Here is a 17,584-nt window from a genome sequence, read left to right on the forward strand (position 1 = left end):
TCATAAAAAATAAAAATAAAATTAAATATTTTTCTGACATGTTGAACCTTGTTGAAGCTCTTTTTTTTTTAAAGTATAACTAAAGGCAAACCTTTTTTTTATTTTTTATTTTTTTTGGGTAGAGTGGAGAGGGATTAGTGCTGCCTGTACCCCCATTAAGGAGATTCACCCTCTTTGTCCTGTTTACCAATATTATTGAAATTAAAAATTAGTCTGGGTTCACACTGCCACGCAGAGCGGCTCACGGCAGGGGTCCGGTGCGTCCCTGTTTATCGTTTCAGGTCTGATTTCGGCCTGATTTATTGGCTGAATTTAGACTTGAAAAAGGTAAACAGACGACTCCTGTGCAATTTCCTCCGGAGATGGGTGAACGGGCTCTATTGAGAGGCAGTCGCAGGCTCCTGACATGCAAATTGGATGCGGATCCAATTCGCAATAGTGTAAACCCAACTTAAATGAAAATCCCCAAATTTGGGCTGTCCCCAGAAAAGTAATAGAGGGGAAATCTTCCAATGGGGACACTAGATCTGGTGACCTGGGAGTCCCTAAGGATATCTCTTAATTTGCTGAGATTTCCTCTCATTCCTCTTTGGCTATGGGACGGGAAGTGAAGAGAAATCTCCATAATGGGACACAGGTGGGCAAAAAAAAAACTGACAGGGGTTATAATCGCTTGCTCTATCCAAAATTGAAAAAAAGTTTTGCCTATAGTTCTACTTTAACAAATAAAAAACCATTAGGTAAGTTCAGAAAGACAACACTGCACTAGAGGAACAACTCTGGTTGATGTGGTTGCTGACACAGGACACTTGGGACACATGCCCCAAAACGATGTGTGATGCCCCAGATCTTGAGGCTGTGAACAGCCCTTTAGTCACATATAGTGCAGTGACCAAAGTTTTTACGCACTGGAAAAATTCCTGTCACCACTATGACACATGGAAAACAAATGTTTTCTATGTGTCCCGTTCACACTGCAATATACAGACCGCAGCTGAGCTGCTGCAGTGACCTGAAAAATAATTTTAGCGTGTCTGCATAGGACACTGGGCAGGATTACATGTCACTATACAGCAGTGCAGGGCAGCGTACCACACTGCTGCACAGTGACATGAAGGATGTGTCACTATTATGCGACTTGAATCAAGTTCAATTGAAGAAAAAGACAAAAAAGTAAGCTGTGTGATGCACTGAATTACCTCCAGCCCACTACAGCCAGAATGGACCGCTGCCCCACATTAAACCACTGCGATTTACTGTGTGACAGCTGTCCATTTAGCCCCCATTCACATCGAATATGACTTTGAAATTGTGCGACTTCACTTAAAAACCCTCAATTTTAAAGCCGCATGTCAGTGCGACTTCAGGTGTGACTTGGCTGGCATCTGTGTGACTTCATGTACAGATGTCCGTGCAAGTCGCACCTGAAATCACTGAAAACAGTGCTGCACCACAGTTCCATTGCTAACAATAGGGTGCGACTTGTCATGCAATTTGGACCTGTCAAATTGCATGACAAGTTATACTGGTGTGACCGGGCCCTAATGGAAAACGATGTTTTCGTTTTAGGGAGATTCACCCTCTCAATGTGTTCTGTTTGCTCCAATTACTGAGAGTGAAATAAAGGGGACATTTTTTAATGGAGACATTCGTTCTGGTGACCCTGGTGACAGCAAGGGATTTCCTCTCACTTCTTGTTTTGGCTAAAGGACAGGAAATGAAAAATAATTCCCCCCCCCCTCTTCCCCAGACAGACTTGGGTTCTTGGGGAGGGTGGTGTCCCTGTCTCCAAGACCATTTGTATGTTTGTTGCAGGTTAGAAACAGGGGATTAGGTGGCTTTATAGCTGCCTGATCACTTTTACATAAAAGCTATAAGCCAACAGTACAAAGAGAAGGAAGCACGTGGTTACTGATGTGGCCATTAGCTTGTTTTAACAAATTGAGATCCAGACATATCCAAAGAGCTTGTTAAAGGAGAACTATAGGCGAAACTTTTATTTTTTTGGATAGAGTAAGGGAGGGTTATAACAACCTGTAAGGTTTATTTTTGCCATCTTTGTCCCATTGGGGAGATTTACCTTCATTTTCTGTCCCATAGCCAAACAAGAAGTGAGAGGAAATCCTTGCCAATTTTGGGAATCCATTGGGGATTACCAGAACTAGTGTCCCCATTAGACGATTACCCTTCTATTACTTTTCTGTGGACAACTGTGAATTTAATGGTAATGATAATGGTAAACAGGACAAATAGAAAGGGTGAATCTCCCCAATGGGGACACAGGCAGGGATAAAAACTGTCAGGGGGTCTAATCCATCTCTCCTCTATCCAAAACTGAAATAAAAGGCTGTTCACTTAGCAAGGCAATTTTCCCTTCGTTTAAATGTAGCACCCTCCTAGATAGGTGCTAGAAGAGAGTATAGTTTTTCTTCTTTCTGCTTACCAAGAAGATGGTAAGGTAAAACTTGGTGTGCTCTCTGCCTACCAGGAAGCAGGATCTATTGGTTAGGTCTGCTCATTGTACTCAGGTGCAGCTCAGCTTGTCCTGACTGTCCCTCACTGGTCCAATAGGGAGGCATATTGGACATTGGGAGTGGACATGGCAAGTGGGTGCAAGGCTTTGTTACAGCTCTAGCAATTGGCAGAGGGAAAGTGATGCATTATTTTGTGGGATACTGTATATACAGCCAGAGTACACATGCTCAGGGTTGTTGAGCAGGGGAACAGAGCCCAACAGGGGGAGGGACAGCTGCTCTCTCCTCCGCGGAGATGGTTGTGCGACCCTGGATGGTCAAACCAGGGGCCTAGAGAGAGAGAGATGCTGAATACAGAGGTCATGCAGAGCTGACTGGAAGAGACAAACCAGGAAGGATCTGATTCTGCCTACTGTGAGAACAGATCTGTGTCTTTGGGGTCTGTAGAGTGAGGGCCACCCCTTCAGCTAGACGAGTCAGTGGACGGGTGTCATTAAAGGGGATGCTAGCGAGCGTCCTGAAGATAATTTAGTACATCAAGTCTGCTGCTAATGAGAGCAAGAAGACTTAACACTTCCATAAATGTGGCTGTATGGTTCAAACAGTGTGTCTTCTATCACAGATAATCCGGTGAGGCCAAGTGAGAGTTGTCCTCATCTGTTGTGAATAGTTGGAGTATCCCACTCATCCCTTCTCCCATCTAAGTTCCAAATAAAATGCAAAAACCCAAATACCCTGGGCAGGTCTTTGAGTAACAAGCAAGCGGGAGTAAGGGTGGAACAAATGGAAGCTCCTAGCAAACAAGCAGGAGCTCTCAGCAACCAAGCGGGAACCCCTAGCAACTTAGTGGGAAATCCTCAGCAACCAAGTGAGGATCCTCAACAATGTAGTGGGAGCCTTCAGCAACTAAGTGGAAACCATTGGCAACTAGCTACAGGTAACCAGGGAGAGACCAATGAAGTCAACATTCAGCAAGCCTTACGTGGTCAGTGCTACATAAAGAATGTGGAAAAAAAATCCTGAATATAACTCCCAATCATGTGGACTAAAGTTTAAAAAAGCTTCACTAAGCTAAGAATAAATTACCTTGTAAAGTGAACAGCCTATTTGCCATTATTAACCACTTCCCTACCGCGTCATTGTGAAATGACGGCGGCAGGAACCCCTCCTCGATCCGGGTGGACGTCATGTGACGTCCTGGGCTTTGTGGGGGGATATCTGAATGATGCCTGCAGCTAGAGGCATCATTCAGATATCCTTCTCTTCTGCCGGCGATTCTGCACAACGAAAGAATGATCATAGCGGCGATTCCGCCGCTAGATCGTTCTTACAGGCGGTGGGAGGGGACATCCCCCCCCTCCTGCCGCCATCTGGTGCTTCTCCGAGCTCTCCCGTGCCATCGGGGGCCCGGAGAACGAATCGTCCGGCGCTGGCAGGAAGCATAGAGATGACTGGTGACCAGATGGTCACCAGTCATCTCTATGACCGTCAGAGGATCCGGTCGCGATGTGATGACGTCACGCCCGGGTCCCCGTAAGTAAACAAAGCCGCAATTGCGGCTGCTAAGCAACAGCAAGCATGAGATCGGTGAATTTTTTTCACCGATTTCATGCTTTCCAGCCTGGAGGAGAGATGTGTGGTCTTATTGACCCCGCATCTCTCCATAAAGAGGACCTGTCACACACATTCCTATTACAAGGGATGTTTACATTCCTTGTAATAGGAATAAAAGTGATACAAAAAAAAGTGTAAAAAAAGAAATAAATATGTAAAAAAAAAAAAAGAAATACATTTTTTTTTAACGCCCCTGTCCCCGGGAAGCTGGCGCGCAGAAGCGAACGCACACGCAAGTCCCGCCGACATATGTAAACGCTGTTTAAACCACATATGTGAGGTATCACCGCGTGCGTTAGAGTGCCAGCAACAATTCTTTTTTTTTTTTTTTTTTTTTTTTTTTTTTTTTTTTTTTTTTTTTTCACTTCAGACTCTACCTCATAGAGTGCGGATATATGCTCATGTTCTACGTACCAGCCCATTGCATCTCTATTTTGGTTTTGCATCATTAGTGTCGCTTTTCTTTATAAGGGTTTCTCTTTTTTTTTTTTTTTTTTTTTTTTTTTTTTTTTTTTTTTTTTTTTTTAATTAATATATTATTTATTTATTTATTTCCTTTTTGTTATGATTTTTTTTTTTTTTTTTTTTTTTTTTTTATACATATGCTATTATAACATGCGCATATACAATAAACCCATATAAACCCATATATACCTCCTCTTGCAAAAGAGCAAATAAAAATACCAAAAGGTTGACCATTTCAAATTTTTACCCCCCCTTACCTCTACCCCTCCCCCCCCTCCCCTGTCTCACCTTAGACATTTTCTTCAGACCTGTAGATCTTTCTAATTTTCTTCTAGGAGAGCGTTTAAAATTTTTCCCTTAGCTTTTCTGCGTAGCTCCAAGTTTTCTTGAAGATCCTCCAGTTTTCCCATTTTGTGCTTAATAAAATATTATTGCCCTCTAAACCCTCTTTCAGTTCTTCCATTTTGTATGTTTCTTCGACTGCGTCGATCCATTCCCAAATCAGAGGGGGGTCTGGGTCTTGCCACCTTCTAGGGATTAATCTCTTGGCGGCGTTCAGGAGGTGCGGTATCAGTGATTCCCTGTACCTTTTAATACCTTCATCTCCCCCATGAAATAAAACAACCCATGGGTCCATCTTGATCTTTTTCTTTGTGATCTCCTCAACGCATCCCAATATTTTTTCCCAGTACTCTTTTATCTTAGGGCATCCCCACCAAAGGTGTGCCATATTTCCTAGTGTGCTACACCCCCTCCAGCAGTTCCCTGTCTGCCCCTCTTTAAATTGTTTTAATTTATCCGGTGTCATATACCAACCGGCAATGCATTTAAAGCACATTTCCGCCGTGCGGCTATCCACCGCGGAGGAGTGGGTCAGAGTCAACATTCTCTCTATTGTAATCCTATCCCGCTTTGTGCCCAATTCCCTTTCCCATTTTTCAATGAATGGGGGTATACCCGGCTCCCCCATCTTTATTAAGATCCTATAGAGTTTTGAAACAATACCTTTGGATCTTTCCGTGGTACAGATTTTTTCCAGGTCTGACAGCTGGTCTCCTGACCTCAACGGGTGTGGGAGACCTTGGATAAAATGGTTAAGCTGCTGATACCTCCACTCATTGATTTCCATTAAGTTTTTATTAAGTTTTAACTCCTGCAGTGTTCTAATGTGACCCTCACTCATTACATCTCTTAGTTGTGCCGTGTCTTTTTTAATCCAATGCCCCCCCACTTGTGTCTTACCCGGTGCAAAAAAATCATTGTTTTTCAGTGCTATGAGAGGTGAGTTATATTCTTTCTCAATTTTTTTATATACTATATCCCATGTTTTCAGTGCCTTTTTTGTTATCTCGTGTAAGTTTATGTCCAGTGTCCTAAATTTGGGGGGGTTCCAAATTATCTTATCTAACCTTGTCTGTGATAATTCATTTTCTAAACTTACCCATCTTTTTTCTTTATTGAGTCTGGCCCACTCCACCACCCTTGTCAAAATAACCGCATCGTAGTATCTCTTAACATCCGGAACGGCGAGTCCTCCCTTTTTTTTTGGTTGCATTAATGTTTGAGAAGATATCCTGTGTTTCTTGTTCTTCCATATAAAGTTCATAATTAATTTATTAAGGGCTGAGAGTAGAGTTCTCGGGAGGGCTATGGGGATCATCTGGAATTTATATAGGACCTTTGGCATAATGACCATTTTGCAATAATTGATTCGTCCTATCCATGATATTGCTCTATTTTCCACCCTTTTTGTCTCTTTCTTAATTTCGTTTAGCAATGGGATAAAATTTATCTCGTACGTTTTTTTAATTGATTTGGCTAACATGATCCCAAGGTATTTAAGTTCACTGACCCAGTCGAAACGATGGTTTTTTTTCAGGGATTTTTCTTCTATCTTACTAACATTTATGCTCATGATCTTCGTTTTGGTGATATTTAATTTAAAATTAGAAATTTCTCCATATTCATAGCAAAGGCTTAATAGGTTTGGAATTGATGTTTTGGGTTCAGTTAAATAGAAGAGGACGTCGTCTGCAAAAGCTGCAAGTTTATGTTCCTCCTCCCCTATTTTGATCCCTTTTATTTTTTGGCTATTACGAATCTTGGCTAGCAGGGGTTCCATTGACAACACAAACAGCAGTGGTGACAATGGGCACCCCTGCCGTGTTCCATTTTTCATTTGGAATGTTTGCGAGAAGCTGCCGTTTATTTTAATTTTGGCCATAGGGGACTGATATAGGGCTGCCACCCAGTTCATCATCCCCCGGCCAAACCCCATTTCCTTTAAAGTAGAAAGCATGAGTCCCCAGTCTACCCTGTCGAACGCTTTTTCTGCGTCTATTGACAGGAGTAGACCTGGGGACCCCATTGTCCTCATTTTCCTGATAATCAAAAGTGTTCTGACGCCATTGTCTCTCCCCTCTCGCCCCTGGATGAACCCCGTTTGGTCTGGGTGCACCAATTTATTCATTTCCTGCTTAACTCTCCCGGCCAAAATCTTTGCGAACAGTTTTATATCCGTGTTTAGCAAGGATATTGGCCGGTACCCCGAGCATCCTTTCAGGTCTTTGCCTTCCTTCAGGATGACAGTGATAATTGCTTCTGAGGCCTCCTTACCTAACTTGTACCCCTTCCCAAGGCCGTTGAAGTACTTACATAGCCTTGGTAGTAGTATCTCTTTACATTTTTTGTAGTACATTACTGTAAAGCCATCTGGGCCTGGGCTTTTACCTGAGGCTGAGTTTGTTAATGCTAACTTAATTTCATTCTCCGTGATTGGCCTGTCCATCCCCTCTGCGTCAAATTGACTAATTTTTGGGAGTCTTGCTTCTTTTAAAAAGGTTGTGATCTTATTTTCTTTCTCTCCTATCTGCCAAATTTTTTGTTCAACTGAGTATAATTTTTCATAGTATAATCTAAATGTTTCGGCGATTTCTTTTGTTGTATGGGCAACCTCTCCTTTATCATTTTTGATTTTGTCAATGTAATTCCTTGATTTTTTTTTTTTCACCAACCGAGCCAGATGTTTGCTTGTTTTATTTCCCCACCTATATCTTTCCCCTGCTATTAAGTTGAATTCTTTTCTTGTATCCTGATCCATGAGATCTTTAAGTTTATTTCGTTTGTTAACAAGGGTTAGGTATACATCTCGTTGCTTACTATCTTTTTTGTGTATTTGTTCTAGGCTGAAGATCTCGTCTATTAATTTAACTTTTTTGCTGATCGCTTCCTTTTTTCTCCTTGCTCCTTCGGAGATCAGGACCCCTCTTATTACTGCCTTATGGGCATCCCATAGGGTAGCCGCCGAGATTTCCTCCGTTTCATTGATCTTAAAATATTCTTCTAGTTCTTTTTTGACCCTTGTTACGCTTCTCTCCTCGATCAGTAGTTCCTCATTTAATCTCCAGCTTTGATAGGGCCTTTGATTGCCCGAGATTTTTATAGAAATACTAATGGGCGCGTGGTCAGAGATCGTCATGGGCTCTATTCTCGTCTCGACCACACCCTCCAGCATTCTATGATCAACTAAGATGTGGTCGATCCGAGAATAGCTACCATGCACCTGGGAGTAAAAAGTATAATCTCGTTGACTAGGATTAAAAATCCTCCATGTATCCACTAGCTGACTTCTGTATAAGCTAGCTTTGGCCTTTCTTAATTGTGTGTCCTGAGTTTCTAATGTCCGGTGTGATTTATCCACTTTCGGATCCATACAGAAGTTTAGGTCTCCTCCTAGTATTATCTTTCCCCTACTGAAGTCTTTTAATTTCCCCAAAATTCCCACAATGTATTTCATTGGGGAAATGTTAGGTGCATATACGTTTACAAGGGTATAGTCTTCCTCCTCAAGTTTTCCTCTCAAGAAGAGGAATCTCCCTTCTGGGTCAGTTAGTCTATCTGTAAGCACAAACCTTGTACCCTTGGCTACCCCAATTGCGACCCCTCTAGCCCTCTTGGAGATGGTATCTCCATAATACCAAGTGGGAAAGTCTGGCGAGTACATCCTGACGTTTGATCCTATTGTCAGATGGGTCTCTTGTAGGAATGCGATATCTGCCCTGTAATATTTCAGTTCCTTCAACACCTTATGTCTCTTGTATGGGCTATTTAGTCCCTTAACGTTGTATGATAGGCATTTAATTACTGGCATCCTCGTTTTTTTTGTTTTTTAATCCTCGATCTAGATCTACAATTTTCCTTTCTATGGTTCACGCTCACTTCTAATTGTCCAGGTGAGACAGGGCGTCTTCCCCCCCCCCTCCATCCCTCCCCCCCCTTCCCCCCTCCCCCCTCCCCCCTCATTCCCCCTCCCCCCTCCCTCTTTCCCACCCTCCCATTTGGTCTATTAAAGACCACTAGACCAACTACCATGTCTTGGTCCAGATCGCTCTGGGTGAGGTTTAGAGTTTTCCTCCCCCTCCTCTATCATTTAGATAGGGGTGGAGGGGAACAATCTCCAATCGTCTTCCCCGTGACCGCCTGAGGCCCTCTCGGGTCCCGGAAGCGGACCAGGGTGATAGATAGAAACAAGGAGAAAGAAGGAAAAAAAAAAAAAAAAAAAAAAAGATACAAAAGAAAGCACAACACCCCAAGGGGGCCCTCAAAAAGGAAGGGTCCTAACGTGGCACAATGTGCCAATGGTCAGGGCTGGGAAGGGAAGATTGGAGAGGACAGGGGGGCCTCGGAATAGAGCCCCCCCCGACCCCCCCCCGACCCCACCCCAAAAAGATTTGGTGCCCAATGTCCAGTTCCCCGCAGCGCCCGCCAAGCCCTCAGGAATTCTTGACACAGTAGATCTCCCCTCTCAAGACCCAGTTCAACAAGCGGGAGAAACCCCGGGTGATTTTGATCCTTTTGAGAGAAGAAAGACCTTGCTTCGACGTCCTCTCCCGTGTCCAACATGTGTCCCCCCGTCCCCCAGGATAGATGGAAGGAAAGTAAGGAGAGAAAGGCACCATCGAAGGGGGTCCTAAGGGGGCAGATTTTTGCCTAAGTAGGAGCCGGGGAGGTAAGAGAGGGGACGGGATGGGGGGTCTCCTAAAAGAGCTCCCCTTCTCCCTCATCCCTCCCCCCCCTACTCCCAACCCGGCAAGTCGGGGATCTGAATATCCAGTTTCCTGCAAAATTCACTTAAGTCCTCGGGGAATCTCAAGGTCGCAGATCTACCCTCTCTTGACCCTATCAAACATGCTGGGAAACCCCAGTTATATTTAATATTTAAATCCATCATCTGTTTTAGGAGTGGTTTTAACGACCATCTCCTAGCCAATGTTTCTGGGGCCACATCTGTAAATATCCGGAGATCCGCCCCCTCAAAAACTATCGGGGGTTTCCCCCTCATCTTCTTCCGTATTTCTTCTTTCTCTTCGAAGAATCTGAATCTTATTATAACATCTCTAGTTCGCTCTGGGGGCCCTCTTTTCGGGTTTCCTACTCGATGTACCCGTTCAATCTTAATTGGGTTGTCCTCTGTTCTTTCTAGTACAGGGTTAAATATCGTTTGCATGATTGCCCTGAGATCTTCGCCCCTCTTCTCTGGTATTGATTTGATCCTCAAGTTTTGTCTCCGATTTCTATTTTCCTGATCTTCTAATTTGTATAGAATATGCCTCTGTTGTAATTTGATCTGCTCGATCTGAGTTTTTATTGAGTTTGATTCCTGTTCTTGTTTCTCTATTTGTTCCTCTGCTGATTCTATTCTGGAAAGCATATGACCAAAATCTGCCCGTAAGTTCTGTATCTCCCCCTTTATCACATTTTCCAACTTAAGCAGCATCTCTGCCATTTCTCCCTTTGAGGGGGACTGTGTATCTGCACTTCGTTCTTCCATCCTGCTGCTTTCCAGTCCACTTCCCCTGGGCCCTTCCTCTCCTAATTCTATAGATGTTTCTCTGGAGGTGTCACTCTGGGGTATCTTATTATCGGTCCTTTTGATTTTATTTGCTTGTTGTTGTTGCTTCGTTGTTCCCTGGCCCCCTGGGGCACGCGGGCTTTCCCCCCTGGTCACAAATGGTCTAATTGAGCTTGTCGCTGTTGTATTGCTTGGGGTGATTGGGGGCCCCCCTTTAGTTGATCTACTCGTCATTCTACTCATATTCTTATTTTCTCTCCTTCTAATTCTCTTCCCCAGCTTGACCTCTTTTTTCGAATTTTTGAGAGAATTGGCGATTGGGGAGAGGTTCCTTTGGACTGGGGTAATTCATGTAAAATGCTGGGATAGGTGGAGCAGTAGATTTTTTCTTTCTTTCTTTCCCCCCTTTTTTATGTTTTTTTTTTATTTATATATATTTTTTTTTTTTTTTTTTTTTAAAGGTGAATTTTAAAGGCCTCTTCCCCTGTTTGTTTAATCGTCTCCTATTACAGGACGTTGCCTAGTCTTAACCGGGGGGTAATATTCCGTCCGCAAAGAGTTACGATCAGGCGGAGACCCCCTATTTCCCTTTAAATATAAAGGTTTTGTAGTAGAGGAAGGGTAGATTGGCTATGAACTTCCTTCTCAGACCTTTTCCCGGTATTGCAAATCCCGTCCAGCCTCCAAAAGATTAAGCAAGACCAGTGTATGAGCCTGGCCTATATATAGCACCTGGGGTTTTTTTTTTTTTTTTTTTTTTTCAGGTCCTATGTATGTAATTCAGAATAGAGAGGGAGCTATACCCGACAGTTCACTATGTTTTTTCTCCCCCCCTGTCTTCCCCTAAAATCCGTAAGTATGATCCGTTTTTCACCAACAGCCTCTTAGCTCCGAAATTCAAACATCTTCCGCCATCATTTATCATGTGGTGATTTACACTGCGTCTCTTCATGTATTACAGGTCCCATTTGACTGGCACGCATTTACATCAATATACCTGACATTTAATATTCACAGCGTAGCATATACTTAATATATAGTGGATCTCCTCCTCAGTGAGTCAAAAGAATTCAATCAGTTCAGTCATGCTATAATTAACAGACTTTCTGGATCTTTTACATCTATTGCAACAGAGATTTTTCACAGCTTGCAGGGTACCTCTCTACCTGGTGCATCAAAGAAGGGGAGTACAGGGATGGATCCTCTAGGCTCAGCAGACCCACTGGTTCCACATACTCACATCAGTGTAGGTGGATAATCTGATCGTGGATGACAGGTGCCTCCTCCATCTGCTTGCCCCGCTTACCATACCTTCCCAGCTGATGGTCGTGGCTCCCATGCGTCTCGTGTCTGTCTTCCAGCATCAGCTGTCCTGCGCTGCGTATCCCGTCCGACCGACCCGCCGACCCTACCACACTACGGTAGGAGCGGGCTTGGAGATCCAATGCAGGGCTGTTATAGTGAGAGCGGAGGGGGAGCGGGGACTGCAGGGAAGCTGGCGTCTCTCCCCCTCATTCGGCGTTCGGCACGGTCCGTCCTTCCTCCCAGCAGCTCATCTCGCACCCCCACCCATGAGCGCGTCGTTCCTCACGTCCTCACGTGCACACGCACGCCGTCATCCTCGGCCAGCAACAATTCTAGCACTATATCTCCTCTGTAAATCTAAACTGGTAACCTGTAAAAAATTTCAAAGCGTTGCCTATGGAGATTTTTAAGTACCGAAGTTTGGCGCCATTCCATGAGTGTGCGCAATTTTAAAGCGTGACATGTTAGGTATCTATTTACTCGGTGTAACATCATATTTCATATTTTACAAAAAAATTGGGCTAACTTTACTGTTTTGTTATTTTTTTAATTCATGAAACAATTTTTTTCCAAAAAAAAGGCGTTTGAAAAATTATTGGGCAAATAGCGTGCAAGATAAAATGTTTCAATGACCGTCGTTTTATTCCCTAGGGTGTCTGTTAAAAAATATATATAATGTTTGGGGGTTCTGCGTAATTTTCTAGCAAAAAAATTATGATTTGTACATGCAGGAGAGAAGTGCCAGAATAGGCCCGGTATGGATGTGTGTATAACAGCCCTGTATGGAAGTGGTTAAATCAACCCCATAGTGTTAGCTGTTTGTAGAAAAGCATTTTTTTAAATAATCCTTTGTGCCAAGGTTTATGTGTGTCTTTGAGACACTGCCACACAGTGATAAGGCATATTTTGTGTATACAAGTACTTCAGAATATGTGTGCAATGTATACAGTGGGGTTGATTTATTAAGACAAATACACTCTTCACTTTGCAAGTAAAGTCACGCTTTCTAAGGGAATCTTCCCCAGAGCTTAGTGAATGTGGTAAAGAATACCCAATCGTGTGCAGAGAAAATAAAAAACAGCCTGCACATGTTTGGTAGATGGAAATGAGCAGAGCTTTACCTCATTCACAAAGCTCTGGGGATAATTCCCTTGCAGAGAAAAGTCTATTTGACTTTAGTAAATCAACCCAGGTGAGTAGGCTCAAACTTAATTTTACTTATCCATTTTAAGCTACACCCAATGTTAGTTCCTTTACTCAGTGGGGGTTATTTACAAAAGGCAAATCCACTTTGCACTACAAAGTGCACTTGAAATTGCACTGAAAGTCCACTTGGAAGTGCAGTCGCTGTAAATCTGAAGGGTAGATCTGAAATGAGGGGAAGCTCTGCTGATTTTATTATCCAATCATGTGCAAACTAAAATGCTGTTTTTTATTTTCCATGCATATCCCCCTCGGATCTACAGCGACTGCACTTCCAAGTGCACTTTCAGTGCAATTTCAAGTGCACTTGTAGTTTGCACTTGTAGTGCAAAGTGGATTTGCCTGTAGTAAATAACCCCCAATGTGTTTCAGATGTTGTACATGCATCATTTTCAAAAGCAATAACACCATTGTTGAATATGTAGACTTTGCCCATGATGAAGCAAACCGTGCATATTTTACATATTTTGAGTTGAAACTGTTCTGTGAAAGTCAGACGTTTAATGCTCTCAAATTTGCTAAAAAAAGTGGAGCTGAAGTGAAATATGGGATTGCAGAGCCAAGATGTTATAGGTTGAAACGTGTGGGTTTGAATCATTTTTATATCCCCTTAAGAGTGCCTTGGTTATGTTAATTAGGGTAATTAACAAGTTCCAAATGTTCAATATTCCATCATTTAAATAAGCTTAAATAATTAAAACGCATTTAAGCCAAAACCGTTTTTTGTTTTGTTTTTGAAAGAGTATAGAAAGGTTAAAATCCATATTAGTTTATTTATTGCTGACTATGGCATGCTGGGGAAATTTACCTTCACTTCCTGACATGGAAATGAAACAGGAAATAAGAGAAAATCTCTCCAAAGTGAACAGCATTTATATATGGAAAACCTTTCTGGGTGCTTCTCTGAATTTTGTTTACCAAGACCACATCACACTCCTCCTTCATAGAACAAAGGGACAAAAAAAGTTAAATACATGATGTAGTAAAGTGTTAATAAACCCACAACAGTAAAATCTGTCTGTATATGCAGAATAGTATGCTTGTTATACTCACTGTGGAACTTAAAAGGGTGGTAAAGGTTTGTTTTTATTTTCTAAATAGGTTCCTTTAAGCTAGTGCATTGTTGGTTCACTTACCTTTTCCTTTAATTTCCCTTCTAAATGTTTGTTTTCTTTGTCTGAATTTCTCACTTCCTGTTCCTCCTCAGTAAGCTGTTCAGTAAGCTGCTCTGGCTAACTAACCACTGCTCGGATGATGGTGGCAAGTTTACTGAGGAGAAACAGGAAGTGAGAAATTCAGACAATGAAAAAAAACATTTAGAAGGGAAATCAAAGGAAAAGGTAAGTGAACCAACAATGCACTAGCTTAAAGGAACCTATTTAGAAAATAAAAAAACTAACCTTTACAACCCCTTTAGGTGATTAATCCTCTGCATTGTGTAAAAAAGCAGTTTGATCCTGTATGCACAGATCCTCTCCCTCCTGCAGTGTCACTCTGGACAAGTCCAGATAAGACACAGCGAGGGTAGTCCTGCTGCACATGCTCAGTTTGGTCTCTTTTGCAGGAGAGAACATTTCTTGTTTCAGTTGAGCTGTTGAGTTAAGTTGAGCTGTTCAGGTCACATAATATTGACATCACCCATTTGGGCGTGTATACAGATCCTAAATGACAGCCCAGTCCCTCCTCCCCCATGCCCAGTAACTAAAAAAGAAGACAGTGAGTGGGATGTCACATCTTGATGGATGGATGCTCCGCCTCCCATAAAAGCATGAGCACACAGGCTGTAGTGGATTTCAAGATACATGTTTTTGCAGTATTCTTTTTTGCACTCACAACAGCAACAGCAACATGGCTTTCAGCTACAACTTACCTCCCAAATTTGGTGATGGTACCGTATGCCGGACAGTATTTGCATCATTTATGATTTGTATAATGTACATTCATGTAATTTTTGAGATATTTTTGTATATGCTGAATCTATTTTTGTAATAAATTGATATCATTTTTTATATATTTTGAAACCTTTTTTGTGTTGCCTACATAATCCCACCCCATGAGGTATATTCGAATAATTTCTAGTACTATGGGATGATGGCAACCACATGCTGTCATATATGAGTTGGTTCTTTTTCCACAACAGCAACATGTTTCAGTCCGCAGACGTGCATATTGAGGTAATAGATATTTCTAAACTTTTAAAAACTTTTAAAAATACATCTACAGTTTCCAGGCAGAAAGAACAGTTTTATTATATAAAAGAACATGTAGGGCACTGGGCAGACCACTAGGGACAAGGGGGTGTGTATTTTTTACATACAGTACTGGGCAGACCACTAGGGACAAGGGGGGGGTGTATTTTTTACATACAGTACTGTAATCTATAAGATTACAGTATACTGTATGTAATGTGTTTGTTTACTTTTTTGAATTTGGCGCCGTTCTCCACCCCCGTGCGTCGTAACGTCGCAGGCAACGGAGATCAGCGGCGCACGGGGACACTGTGAATCGAGCGAGGTCCCGCACGGGGATGCATCGCAGGATCCAGGGACAAGGTAAGTAATTCCCTGTCTGTGGATACTGCGAAAGGTAGGCCGCGCCGCTGCACGCTCTGCACATCTACCCCGAGTCACGCTCGGGGATACCACTAAGGGGGTTAAACATCCCAAGGAGCACTGTGCATGCGATAATATTTAAATGGAAGGAGTATCAGACCACTGCAAATCTACGAAGACCTGGTCGTCCCTCTAAACTTTCAGCTCATACAAGGAGAAGACTGATCAAAGATGCAGCCAAGAGGCCCATGATCACTCTGGATGAACTGCAGAGATCTACAGCTGAGGTGGGAGACTCTGTCCATAGGACAACAATCAGTCGTATACTGCACAAATCTGGCCTTTATGGAAGAGTGGCAAGAAGAAAGACATTTCTTAAAGATATCCATAAAAAGTGTTGTTTAAAGTTTGCCACAAGCCACCTGGGAGACACACCAAACATGTGGAAGAAGGTGCTCTGGTCAGATGAAACCAAAATCGAACTTTTTGGCAACAATGCAAAACGTTATGTTTGGCGTAAAAGCAACACAGCTCATCACCCTGAACAAAAGATCCCCACTGTCAAACATGGTGGTGGCAGCATCATGGTTTGGGCCTGCTTTTCTTCAGCAGGGACAGGGAAGATGGTTAAAATTGATGGGAAGATGGATGGAGCCAAATACAGGACCATTCTGGAAGAAAACCTGATGGAGTCTGCAAAAGACCTGAGACTGGGATGGAGATTTGTCTTCCAACAAGACAATGATCCAAAGCAAAATCTACAATGGAATGGTTCACAAATAAACATATCCCAGGTGTTAGAATGGCCAAGTCAAAGTCCAGACCTGAATCCATTCGAGAATCTGTGGAAAGAACTGAAAACTGCTGTTCACAAACGCTCTCCATCCAACCTCACTGAGCTCGAACGGTTTTGCAAGGAGGAATGGGCAAAATCTCATCTCTCGATGTGCAAAACTGATAGAGACATACCCCAAGCGACTTACAGCTGTAATCGCAGCAAAAAGTGGCGCTACAAAGTATTAACTTAAGGGGGCTAAATAATTTTGCACGCCTAATTTTTCAGTTTTTTATTTGTTAAAAAAGTTTGAAATATCCAATAAATTTTGTTCCACTTCATGATTGTGTCCCACTTGTTGTTAATTCTTCAAAAAAATTTACATTTTTATATCTTTATGTTTGAAGCCTGAAATGTGGCAAAAGGTCGCAAAGTTCAAGGGGGCCGAATACTTTCGCAAGGCACTGTATGTAATGCTAATATGCTGTCCATGAAAATAGTACTGTTCCATAAGACCACATACAAATTAAAGGCATCTTCCAAGAATGTAATTTAAAAGGACTGGAGTTTTCTCCAAGTTGTATTAGAAGGACTCTCTTCGTAATGTACAGTATTTTAAAAACACTGGTGGTTATTTACGAAAGGTAAATCCACTTTGCACTGCAAGTGCACGTGTAGTGCAAAGTGGGTTTGCCTTTCGTAAATAACCCCCTCTGTTTTGCTTTGTTAAATGTTCGACATGGCAGTTTCCATCTCCCCATTTTTTTCCCTACAATTTTACTTACCGTATATACTTGAGTATAAGCCAAGATTTTCAGCCCTTTTTTTGGGCTGAAAATGCCCCCTTATACTTGAGTCAGTGTACCTAAAATTATTGAGGGGCTGTGGGCGTCCATCGTTTAAAACGTGCGGTCTCCTCCTGGTCCCTTCCGTGATAGGCAGAACTGTGTCTGCTGAGAAACGCCTATCACGAACGTTCTCTCATCCTCACCCATCCCAGCAGACACTGGGGGTTATTTACGAAAGGCAAATCCACTTTGCACTACAAGTGCACTTGAAATTGTACTGAAAGTGCACTTGGAAGTGCAGTCGCTGTAAATCTGAGGGGTAGATCTGAAATGAGGGGAAGCTCTGCTGATTTTAATATCCAATCATATGCAAGCTAAAATGCTGTTTTTTATTTTCCTTGCATGTCCCCCTTGGATCTATAGTGACTGCACTTGTAGTGCAAAGTAGATTTTCCTTTAGTAAATAACCCCCACTGTGTTCAGTGTTCCGCCAATCACGGACGTCTTTTCATACTCGGACAAGAGGACGTCCGTGATTGGCAGAACACTGAACACAG

General features: G+C 42.5%; 1 protein-coding gene across 3 annotated transcripts in view; it reads right to left on the minus strand.

The window, feature by feature from the left end:
* The window catches only part of CPO (carboxypeptidase O), a 275,623-nt gene that overhangs the window by 94,304 nt on the left and 163,735 nt on the right, over positions 1–17,584 (minus strand). The gene's annotated exons all lie outside the window — the stretch shown is intronic.

This window comes from Rana temporaria, chromosome 6 (assembly GCF_905171775.1).
Source record: "Rana temporaria chromosome 6, aRanTem1.1, whole genome shotgun sequence".
In the NCBI taxonomy this organism is placed as follows: domain Eukaryota; kingdom Metazoa; phylum Chordata; class Amphibia; order Anura; family Ranidae; genus Rana; species Rana temporaria.